This window comes from Arachis hypogaea, chromosome 3 (genome assembly GCF_003086295.3).
Source record: "Arachis hypogaea cultivar Tifrunner chromosome 3, arahy.Tifrunner.gnm2.J5K5, whole genome shotgun sequence".
In the NCBI taxonomy this organism is placed as follows: Eukaryota; Viridiplantae; Streptophyta; class Magnoliopsida; order Fabales; family Fabaceae; genus Arachis; species Arachis hypogaea.
In genome coordinates, this window is record NC_092038.1 from 114,981,692 (window position 1) to 114,993,384 (window position 11,693).

General features: G+C 41.5%; 1 long non-coding RNA gene and 1 other non-coding gene across 2 annotated transcripts; both read right to left on the bottom strand.

Moving 5' to 3' along the window:
- Positions 1-342: 342 nt before the first annotated feature.
- On the bottom strand, positions 343-450 carry LOC112794024 (small nucleolar RNA R71). The gene has a single exon (XR_003198706.1). It is a non-coding gene; the product is annotated as a small nucleolar RNA R71 (small nucleolar RNA).
- Positions 451-9,172: 8,722 nt separating this feature from the next.
- Positions 9,173-10,612, bottom strand: LOC140182736 (uncharacterized). Its single transcript, XR_011878818.1, has 3 exons — positions 9,974-10,612; positions 9,623-9,885; positions 9,173-9,541 (listed from the first exon to the last, which is right to left on the bottom strand). It is a non-coding gene; the product is annotated as an uncharacterized lncRNA (long non-coding RNA).
- Positions 10,613-11,693: the final 1,081 nt, after the last annotated feature.

Consider the following 11,693-nt stretch of genomic DNA (forward strand, 5'->3'; position numbering starts at 1 on the left):
CCTACTCCCGACTTCTATGGGAGAAGCATCTCTATCCCTGCCATTGGAGCAAACAACTTTGAGCTTAAGCCTCAATTAGTTTCTCTAATGCAACAGAATTGCAAGTTCCATGGACTTCCACTGGAAGATCCTCATCAGTTTTTAGCTGAGTTCTTGCAAATCTGTGACACAGTCAAGACTAATGGGGTTGACCCTGAGGTCTACAGACTGATGCTATTCCCTTTTGCTGTAAGAGACAGAGCTAGAATATGGTTGGACTATCAACCTAAAGAAAGCCTGGACTCTTGGGAAAAGCTAGTCAATGCCTTCTTGGCAAAGTTCTTTCCACCTCAAAAATTGAGTAAGCTTAGAGTGGAAGTCCAAACCTTCAGACAGAAGGATGGAGAATCCCTCTATGAAGCTTGGGAAAGATACAAACAATTAATCAGAAAATGTCCTTCAGACATGCTTTCTGAATGGAGCATCATGGGTATTTTCTATAATGGTCTCTCTGAACTATCCAAGATGTCTTTGGATAGCTCTGCTGGAGGATCTCTTCATCTGAAGAAGACGCCTACAGAGGCTCAAGAGCTAATTGAAATGGTTGCAAATAACCAATTCATGTACACTTCTGAAAGGAATCCTGTGAACAATGGGACAAGTCAGAAGAAAGGAGTTCTTGAGATTGATACTCTGAATGCCATTTTGGCTCAGAATAAAATATTGACTCAACAAGTCAATTTAATTTCTCAAAGTCTGTCTGGAATGCAAAATGCACCAAGCAGTACTAAGGATGCTTCATCTGAAGAAGAAGCTTATGATCCTGAGAACCCTTCAATGGAAGAGGTGAATTACCTAGGAGAACCCTATGGAAACACCTATAATTCTTCATGGAGAAATCACCCAAATTTCTCATGGAAGAATCAAGAGAGACCTCAACAAGGTTTAAACAACAATAATGGTGGAAGAAACAGGTTTAGCAATGGCAAGCCTTTTCCGTCATCTTCTCAGCAACAGACAGAGAATGCTAAACAGAACCCCTCTGACTTAGCAACCATGGTCTCTGATCTAATAAAAACCACTCAAAGTTTTATGACTGAAACAAGGTCCTCCATTAGGAACTTGGAGGTACAAGCGGGACAGCTGAGCAAGAAAGTTACTGAACTCCCTCCAAGTACTCTTCCAAGCAATACAGAAGAAAATCCAAAAGGAGAGTGCAAGGCCATCAACATGGCCGAATTTGGAGAGGAAAGAGAAGAAGTGAACGCCACTGAGGAACACCTCAATGGGCGTGCACTAACCTCCAATGAGTTCCCCAATGAGGAACCATGGGAATCTGAGGCTCAAAATGAGACCATAGAAATTCCATTGGACTCACTTCTGCCATTCATGAGCTCTGATGAGTATTCTTCCTCTGAAGAGGATGAGTATGTCACTGAAGAGCAAGTTGCTAAATACCTTGGAGCAATCATGAAGCTAAATGACAAGTTATTTGGAAATGAGACTTGGGAGGATGAACCCCCTTTGCTCACCAAAGAACTGGATGACTTGTCTAGGCAGAAATTACCTCAAAAGAGACAAGATCCTGGGAAGTTTTCCATACCTTGTACCATAGGCACCATGACCTTCAAGAAGGCTCTGTGTGACTTAGGGTCAAGTGTAAACCTCATGCCTCTCTCTGTAATGGAGAAGCTAGGGATCTTTGAGGTACAAGCTGCAAGAATCTCACTGGAGATGGCAGACAACTCAAGAAAACAAGCCCATGGACTTGTAGAGGATGTTCTGGTTAAGGTTGAAGACCATTACATCCCTACTGATTTTATAGTCCTAGAGACTGGGAAGTGCATGGATGAATCTATCATCCTTGGCAGACCCTTCCTAGCCACAGCAAAGGCTGTAATTGATGTTGATGGAGGTGAACTGATCATTCAAGTGAATGAAGAATCCTTTGTGTTTAAGTCTCAAGGATGTCCCTCTGTCACCATGGAGAGGAAGCATAAAGAGCTTCTCTCAATTCAGAGTCAAACAGAGCCCCCACAGTTAAACTCTAAGTTTGGTGTTGGGAGGCCACAACCAAACTCTAAGTTTGGTGTTGAACCCCCACATTCAAACTCTAAGTTTGGTGTTGGGAGGTTCCAACATTGCTCTGAGTATCTGTGAGGCTCCATGAGAGCCCTCTGTCAAGCTACTGACATTAAAGAAGCGCTTGTTGGGAGGCAACCCAATGATTATATTTTATCTATTTTCCTTTGTTATTTTATGTTTTTGTAGGTTGATGATCATAAGAAGTCACAAAATCAATTGAAAAAGCTAAAACAGAATGAAAAACAGGAAGAAAAACAGCACACCCTGGAGGAAGAACTCACTGGCGTTTAAACGCCAGTGAGGCTAGCAGTTGGGCGTTTAACGCCCAGTCTGGCACCATTCTGGGCGTTTAACGCCAGAAAGGGGCACCAGACTGGCGTTAAACGCCAGAAAAGGGCAAGAACCTGGCGTTAAACGCCAGAAAGGGGCACCAGCCCGGCGTTTAACGCCAGAATTGGCTCAAAACGTGTTTTTGAATGCCATTTGGTGCAGGGATGACTTTTCCTTGACACCTAAGGATCTGTGGACCCCACAGGATCCCCGCCAAACCCACCACCCTCTCTCTTCTTCACCCATTCACCAATCACCTCAATACCTCTTCCCCAAAAACCCCCACCTATCAAATCCCACTATCATCTTCACTCTTTCATTTTCACACACCCTAAACACTACTTCTTCCCCTTTTGGCCGAACCACAAAGCCATCTCCCTCTCCTCTATTTTTCCTTCTTCTACTCTCTTCTTTCTTCTTTTGCTCGAGGACGAGCAAACCTTTTAAGTTTGGTGTGGTAAAAGCATTGCTTTTTGTTTTTCCATAACCATTTATGGCATCCAAGGCCGGAGAAACCTCTAGAAAGAGGAAAGGGAAGGCAAAAGCTTTCACCTCCGAGTCATGGGAGATGGAGAGATTCATCTCAAGGGTGCATCAAGACCACTTCTATAAAGTTGTGGCCATGAAGAAGGGTCAACTTTAATCAAAGGTTGGACCAAGTCCTCATAAACATTTGTGAAGAGGACGCTCAATGGAAGAGAAACTCAAGAGGAAAGCCGGTTCAACTGAGAAGGCATGACCTCAAGCCCATCACTAAGAAAAGGATGGAGCACACAAGAGATCCCACTCAACATGAGATCCCTGAGATTCCTCAAGGGATGCACTTTCCTCCACAAAACTATTGGGAGCAATTAAATACCTCCCTAGGAGAGTTGAGTTCCAACATGGGACAACTAAGGGCGGAGCATCAAGAACACTCCATCATCCTCCATGAAATTAGAGAAGATCAAAGAATCATGAGGGAGGAGCAACAAAGACAAGGAAGAGACATTGAGGAGCTCAAACACTCCATAGGATCTTCAAGAGGAAGAAAGAGCCGCCATCACTAAGGTGGACCCGTTCCTTGATTTCCTTGTTCTTTATTCTTCTGTTTTTCGAATTTTATGCTTATGTTTATCTATGTTTGTGTCTTGTGATCATTAGTGTCTTAGTGTCTATGCCTTAAAGTTATGAATGTCCTATGAATCCATCACCTTTCTTAAATAAAAACGTGCTTAAATTGAAAAGGAAAGAATTGCATGAATTTTGAATTTTATAACAGTTTAATTATCTTGATGTGGTGGCAATACTTTTGTCTTCTGAATGTATGCTTAAACAGTGCATATGTATCTTGAATTTGTGGTTCATGAATGTTGGCTCTTGAAAGAATGATGAAAAAGGAGGCATGTTACTGAGGATCTGAAAAATCATTAAAATGATTCTTGAAGCAAGAAAAAGCAATGAAAAAAAAAATCGAAAAAAAGGAGAAAAAGAAAAGAAAACGAAAAAAATATAGAGAAATAAGATTTGTGATCCAAGGCAATAAGAGTGTGCTTAAGAACCCTGGACACCTCTAATTGGGGACTTTAGCAAAGCTGAGTCACAATCTGAAAAGGTTCACCCAATTATGTGTCTGTGGCATGTATGTATCCGGTGGTAATACTGGAAGACAGAGTGCTTTGGGCCACAGCCAAGACTCAATAAGTAGCTTTGTTCAAGAATCATCATACTTTACTAGGAGAATCATTAACACTATCTGGATTCTAAGTTCCTAAAGAAGCCAACCATTCTGAATTTCAAAGGATAGAGTGAGATGCCAAAACTATTCAGAGGCAAAAAGCTAAAAGCCCCGTGATGAGCGGATAATTTGTATACTTTTCGGCATTGTTTTTAGTATGTTTTTGTTATGATATAGTTAGTTTTTAGTATATTTTTATTAGTTTTTAGTTAAAATTCACTTTTCTGGACTTTACTATGAGTTTGTGTGTTTTTCTGTGATTTCAGGTATTTTCTGGCTGAAATTGAGGGACCTGAGCAGAAATCTGATTCAGAGACCAAAAAGGACTGCGGATGCTATTGGATTCTGACCTCCCTGCACTCGAAGTGGATTTTCTGGAGCTACAGAAGCCCAATTGACGCGCTCTCAACGGCGTTGGAAAGTAGACATCCTGGGCTTTCCAGCAATATATGATAGTCCATACTTTGCCCAAGATTTGATGGCCCAAACCGGCGTTCAAAGTCACCTCAAGAAATCCCAGCGTTAAACGCTGGAACTGGCACCCAAATGGGAGTTAAACGCCCAAACTGGCACTAAAGCTGGCGTTTAACTCCAAGAAGAGTCTCTGCACGAAAAATGCTTCATTGCTCAGCCCAAGCACACACCAAGTGGGCCCGGAAGTGGATTTTTATGTCATTTACTCATTTCTGTACACCTTAGGTTACTAGTTTTCTATAAGTAGGACCTTTGACTATTGTATTAGAAGTCTTTGGATCTTGATATCTTTTGATCACTTTTGATCTTAGATCACTGGGAGGCTGGCCATTCGGCCATGCCTAGACCTTATGCTTATGTATTTTCAACGGTGGAGTTTCTACACACCATAGATTAAGGTGTGGAGCTCTGCTGTACCTCGAGTATTAATGCAATTACTATTGTTCTTCCATTCAATTCCGCTTGTTCTTATTCCAAGATATCACTTGTTCTTCAACTTGATGGAGGTGATGATTGACGCCCATCACCATTCTCACCCATGAACAAAGTGACTGACAACCACTCTTGTTCTACAAGCATTTGAGGCTTGGTGAATATCTCTTGGATTCCTGATTGCACGATGCATGGTTGATCGCCTGACAACCGAGTGCTCGCCTGACAAACGAGCCAGCCATTCCGTGAGGTCAGAGTCTTCGTGGTATAGGCAAGAATTGATGGCAGCATTCAAGAGAATCCGGAAGGTCTAACCTTGTCTGTGGTATTCTGAGTAGGATTCAATGACTGAATGACTGTGACGTGCTTCAAACCTGTAACCTACTGGGCGTTAGTGACAGACGCAAAAGAATCACTGGATTCTATTCCGGTAGGGGAGGGAACCACACCGGTGATTGGCAGCACTGTGACAGAGTGTGTGCATTAGCTTTCACTGCGAGGATGGGAGGTAGCTGCTGACAACAGTGAAACCCTACACGAGCTTGCCATGGAAAGGAGGAAGAAGGATTGGATGAAGGCAGTAGGAAAGCAGAGAGACGGAAGGGAAGGCATCTTCATGCGCTTATCTGAAGTTCCTACCAATGAATTACATAAGTATCTCTATCTTTATCTTTATGTTATTTTCGTTCATCACCATTATCATTTGAGTTTGCCTGACTAAGATTTACAAGATGACCATAGCTTGCTTCAATACTAACAATCTCCGTGGGATCGACCCTTACTCACGTAAGGTTTATTACTTGGACGACCCAGTGCACTTGCTGGTTAGTTGTGCGAAGTTGTGTAATGCCATGGTATTGAGCTACCACGTTTTTGGAGCCATTACCGGGGATTATGAGAGTTGTGAAAAAGTATTGTTCACAATTTCGCCACACCACCCCGCTCATCTAATTAATACTGATCTTCACAGATGTTTTTGGAATTCATTGCATATTCTCTTCTTTTTATCTTATTTGATTTTCAGTTGCTTGGGGACAAGCAACAATTTAAGTTTGGTGTTGTGATGAGCGGATAATTTGTACCTTTTTTGGCATTGTTTTTAGTATGTTTTTGGTAGTTTTAGTTGAGTTCTTAGTATATTTTTATTAGTTTTTAGTTAAAATTTACTTTTCTGGACTTTACTATGAGTTTGTGTGTTTTTCTGTGATTTCAGGTATTTTCTGGCTGAAATTGAGGGACCTGAGCAAAAATCTGATTCAGAGACTAAAATGGACTGCAGATGCTGTTGGATTCTGACCTCCCTGCACTCGAAGTGAATTTTCTGGAGCTACAGAAGCCCAATTGGCGCGCTCTCAATAGCGTTGGAAAGTAGACATCCTGGGCTTTCCAGCAATATATGATAGTCCATACTTTGCCCAAGATTTGATGGCCCAAACCGGCGTTCAAAGTCACCCTCAGAAATTCCAGCGTTAAACGCCGGAACTGGCACCTAAATGGGAGTTAAACGCCCAAACTGGCATAAAAGCTGGCGTTTAACTCCAAGAAGAGTCTCTACACGAAAATGCTTCATTGCTCAGCCCAAGCACACACCAAGTGGGCCCGGAAGTGGATTTTTATGTCATTTACTCATCTCTGTATACCCTAGGCTACTAGTTCTCTATATATAGGACCTTTTACTATTGTATTTTTAATCTTGGTTCTTCTGGTTCCCTCTCTGGGGCCGAAACCAATGATCACTCTTGTTCTTATGTAATTTCAATGGTGGAGTTTCTACACACCATAGATTAAGGTGTGGAGCTCTGCTGTACCTCGAGTATTAATGCAATTACTATTGTTCTTCTATTCAATTCCGCTTGTTCTTTATCCAAAGATATCACTTGTTCTTCAACTTGATGAATGTGATGATCCATGACACTCATCATCATTCTCACTCATGAACAGAGTGACTGACAACCACTTCTGTTCTACAAGCAAACAAGGCTCTAGTGTTTATCTCTTGGATTCTTTAACCGGAATCTTCGTGGTATAGGCGAGAACTGATGGCAGCATTCAAGAGAATCCGGAAGGTCTAACCTTGTCTGTGGTATTCTGAGTAGGATTCAATGACTGAATGACTGTGACGTGCTTCAAACTCCTGAAGGCGGGGCGTTAGTGACAGACGCAAAAGAATCATTGGATTCTATTCCGGCCTGATTGAGAACCGACAGATGAATTCCGCTATGCTGTGACAGAGCATATGCAATCGCTTTCACTGAGAGGATGGGAGGTAGCCACTGACAACGGTGAAACCCTTGCTTGAGCTTGCCATGGAAAGGAATAAGAAGGATTGGATGAAGACAGTAGGAAAGCAGAGAGACGGAAGGGAAGGCATCTTCATGCGCTTATCTGAAGTTCCTACCAATGAATTACATAAGTATCTCTATCTTTACCTTTGTGCTATTTTCGTTCATCACCATATACATTTGAGTTTGCCTGACTAAGATTTACAAGATGACCATAGCTTGCTTCAATACTAACAATCTCCGTGGGATCGACCCTTACTCGCGTAAGGTTTATTACTTGGACGACCCAGTGCACTTGCTGGTTAGTTGTGCGAAGTTGTGTAATGCCATGGTATTGAACACCAAGTTTTTGGGGTTCATGTTCGGGGATTATGAGAGTTGTGAAAAAGTATTGTTCACAATTTCGCGCACCAATCACCCTCACTGGTGAATATTTACGGGGGCGAGCTCATCCGGGACTTTCACAGTGCCCGGCCACACTTACGACATAGGGTCAAAAGAGCTTCGAGTCTCAACCTGGAGCACGTGGTGGCTAGACACTGCTTCCTCCCAGGGAAACTCTTATCTCCAATAGTGGAAGTGCAACATTCACATTTATCAATGACTCAGCATATACATGCATTCAATCTCATCCATGGATCAACATCCATCTCAGCCATCCGGCTCACGGTTCAGTCCAGAACCAGCTAATTTTCATATCATACACAGCCATTTCGGCTCACGGTTCAATCCAGAACCAACCAATATTTATAATCATACACAGCCATTCCGGCTCACAACAAAACAGCACTTCCACATTCAACATCATCAATTCATAAAATCGGCATTTAAGCCATAAATCACTTTTTCCCAAATCATTTCACTTTGAAATCAAGTTTCAACTCTTTTCAGCCTTGGCTTTAGAAATCTTGTTTCTCAAATTATCTCAGGCTCATAAGCCACTTTTACTCAAAGTAAGTTCTCCTTAAAAAAAAACAATGCCACTCTCGGCATCCTCTTTCCACAACTTCCATAACCATGGCAAGTTAAAGATTTATTTTGAAACATTCAAAATCATCCATCCAACAAGGGGATTTAATAACAAAGGGTTCTCAGCAGAGTCTCAGGTCTTTATTAGGGGAGATTCATATAACTAATTCCCTCAATTCACTTAAAATCATTAAAACATTGGCTCCCTAATTTGAGTAACAAAATAGGGTCTAAGCCATACGAAGCCATGAAATCAATTACTCCTTTCAAAGACTTTTCCTTTACTTAAACAAAAACCAGCTTCAACCCCATGTGAAATTCTAAAGCGTTTTAACTGCTCAGAAACTATTTTAGTCTTGCAAAAATTCAGAACTCAAGGAGTACTTAAAACCTTTCCCAAAACACTTTAAAATGAGACTTGTCAATAAACACTTGGGTTCTTTCAAAACCATTGAAACTTCTTTAATTGAAAACCCCAAGTCAAACTCAAGGGCATAAACCTCTTTCACATTCCAACGGCCTTAAGGCATAAGTTTCATTTAAATAACTTGTTCACAAAGGAAATGTAAGACCTTTCTTGAGAAACAAGACTAAATCACAAATTTTCTTTTTAGTAAGTCATTTCAAAAGCATAAGTCATCCCTTTCTTAATAATTCGGATAAAATAGTAGAAGCCGTAAATTCATAAGTTTTCGAATAACATTTTAATAAAGTCCCAGATTCTACCGGAATTTCGGCAGCACCTCCCTTAAAACTTGGACTTTGCCACCCGGTTCGGGTCCCAACAAAACCATTCCACAATCCTTTTCAATAATCCAAATTTCAAAATCAGTCCACAACAAGCCAAAAATCCAACAGTCATCTCAATTCTATATTCCAAGAAAACCGTTTCAAAATCAAATCATTATCAGCCGAATAACTCATTTCTAAAGCTTTGAAGAACCAACATCAAAACATTCCATTTCACAAAGCCGCACAACAATTCAGCCAAAAAAACATTCATAATCATTCGATACAATCAAATTATACATAAGGCTGATACAATCACCAAATACACGTTTTCTCACAACAGTATCCATATGTAATAATTCCAGAACATAAAACATAGTTTTTGGAAAGCACCCCTACCTCAAAACGCAAAATCATATTCCAAACGCGTCACCGGAACTCTCAATCAACCTGAATTTACCGGCAGCTTACATCATAGCTTTGTTTACTCTCGCAGCAGCAAGGACAACCCTTACGCGCAACATGTGGCTCCGATAACTTAATCCTAGAAAACATTATTATTGCGAAAACCTTAAAACACATCACGGGATATGAACTGGCAAGGTCTCGAGGTAGAGGTACTTACGGTAACTAAAGAATACTAACTGAACCAAAGGACAGAAGCTTCAGCAGTGGTTCCAACAACCACAGAATCGCCGTTGGCAGCCGGAATCGCCACGACTCAGCCTGCTTCGTTAGCAGTTCCCAGCACCTATTCTCAGCATCAGTGGTGACTCAACAGCACAGGACAAGCTAACAGAGATTCCAACAACACCCGCACCACCACCGGCGGTCAGAAACGCAGAGCCGCAGGTTCTTCGGCAGCGACAGCATATCATATGACAGCCCCTTTATTAAACACAACAGTTTCAGTGGCAGCTTCAAACTAAAATTGAATTGGCAGAACTAAGAAGAACCAGAAACAGGGCAAGCTTACCAAAACAATGGCGATCCTAACGGCGGCTTCCAACGGCAGTGGCGGCGGCAGCTCAGAAGTGGCGGTAATAGCAACGGTGTCCTTCCCCTGCGCGCGCACGCGCATTCCCCTTTTCTCTCATCGGCCCCCTGCATCGCACCCCTCACATTCGCAGTTCTGGGTCCGGTGCGGCTCAACGGCGATTGACGGCGTCTCCCAGGCCTCCAGCAACGACGGCGAGGTGCGGCGGCCAGCCAACGCCTCCTTCCTCTCCCCTGTGCGCTTCCTTCACTCATGAGCTCCTTCTCGCCTTCGTGGTACTCTTCAGGTGACAGAACGGGGAGATGGGTGGCAGAATCGCGACTAGGCGGAGACGAATGGCACGGATTCACGGCGGCAGCTCGTGGGCAGACCGAACGACGGTGGCACGGCGGCGAGGTGTGGGTCGATCTCCCTGGTTCGCGAGCTCTCTCTCTCTCCGCCCAGAACTCGCTTTCCCCTCAGCTCACAACGGCGGCGACGGTGGCAGTGGCACCCACCGCGCCGCCTCCCTCTTCTCCCCTCTTCCCTAATTCTGCCTCTCCTTCTCTTTGTTTCGGTCGCTTCTTTGTTCTTTCTTTCTCTCCCTGTTGTCTTCGCGCGCGCGTGTGTGTCTAGGGTAGGGGGCAGCAGCTGCTGCTGCTGAGTGTGAGTGAAGGAAACCGGGTCGGGTAGCGGGTCAATGGGTTAGGGTTTTATTTTTTTGAAAATTAGGGTTAGGGGCATTTTAGTAATTTCAAATGAAATTGGGGAAAATATAGTAATTGAAACCCAATTTAAATCCAACACTATATGTATATAAAAAAATACTATTTGCTCATCAATTGTACAAATTATTTTCAATAAAATATTCAAAATCCAAAATTTAGAAATAATATAAATAATTCCTCTATTTTCCAAAATAGCAGTAGTAATATTTAAAATATTACTTATCCAATCCAAATCATATAAAATCCTTATTATTTCATAACTATCAATTTTATAATTCAAATATAGAAAATAATCCAATGATTATAAAATTGGATAATAATCATAACTCGTCTCAAATCCAATAAATCAAAACTTGCCTTAATTATCTTTAATAAAATAATTTCTGAAATTAAGGCTGTATATAACTATATGATTTGGGACTTGATCATAATAAGACTTTTCAAAAGTTATGGGTCTTACATTGACATCCTATGTTCTAAACTCTAAATTCTAAGTCTTCAATAGTAAATTATAAATTGTAGAAATAGAAGATGGTTGCAATGTGATAGAATTAGTGAAGAGTATCTTGGGAGATTAGAAAAGTTTAGACTATTCCTTTTGTCATAGTGATGGAGAATCAATTTAGTGTTATTATCTTTTTGAACTTTGATTAAATACCCTTCCAAACAACTTTGTTGCAGTACTTGCAAGGTCATTAGGAGTCCAGTTCCAGAATTATTTTCCACAGGTGCTACCTGCTATCCTAGATGGTATGGTACTTTCTTTGTCTTCTTTATGTGTTATTTATTGCTGTTACAAGTAAAGTAAATTATTTATTATTTTTTCTTTAATATTTTGTAGGTCCTGCTGATGAGAATGAATCTGTATGTGATGCTGCACTAGGCGCTGGCCATGTCCTTGTTGAGCATTACGCTGTATTGAATGTTCTTTCTTTGATTTTACAAAATCACATATACGATAATTTTTTGTTTATCTTGCCTTTTGCAATATG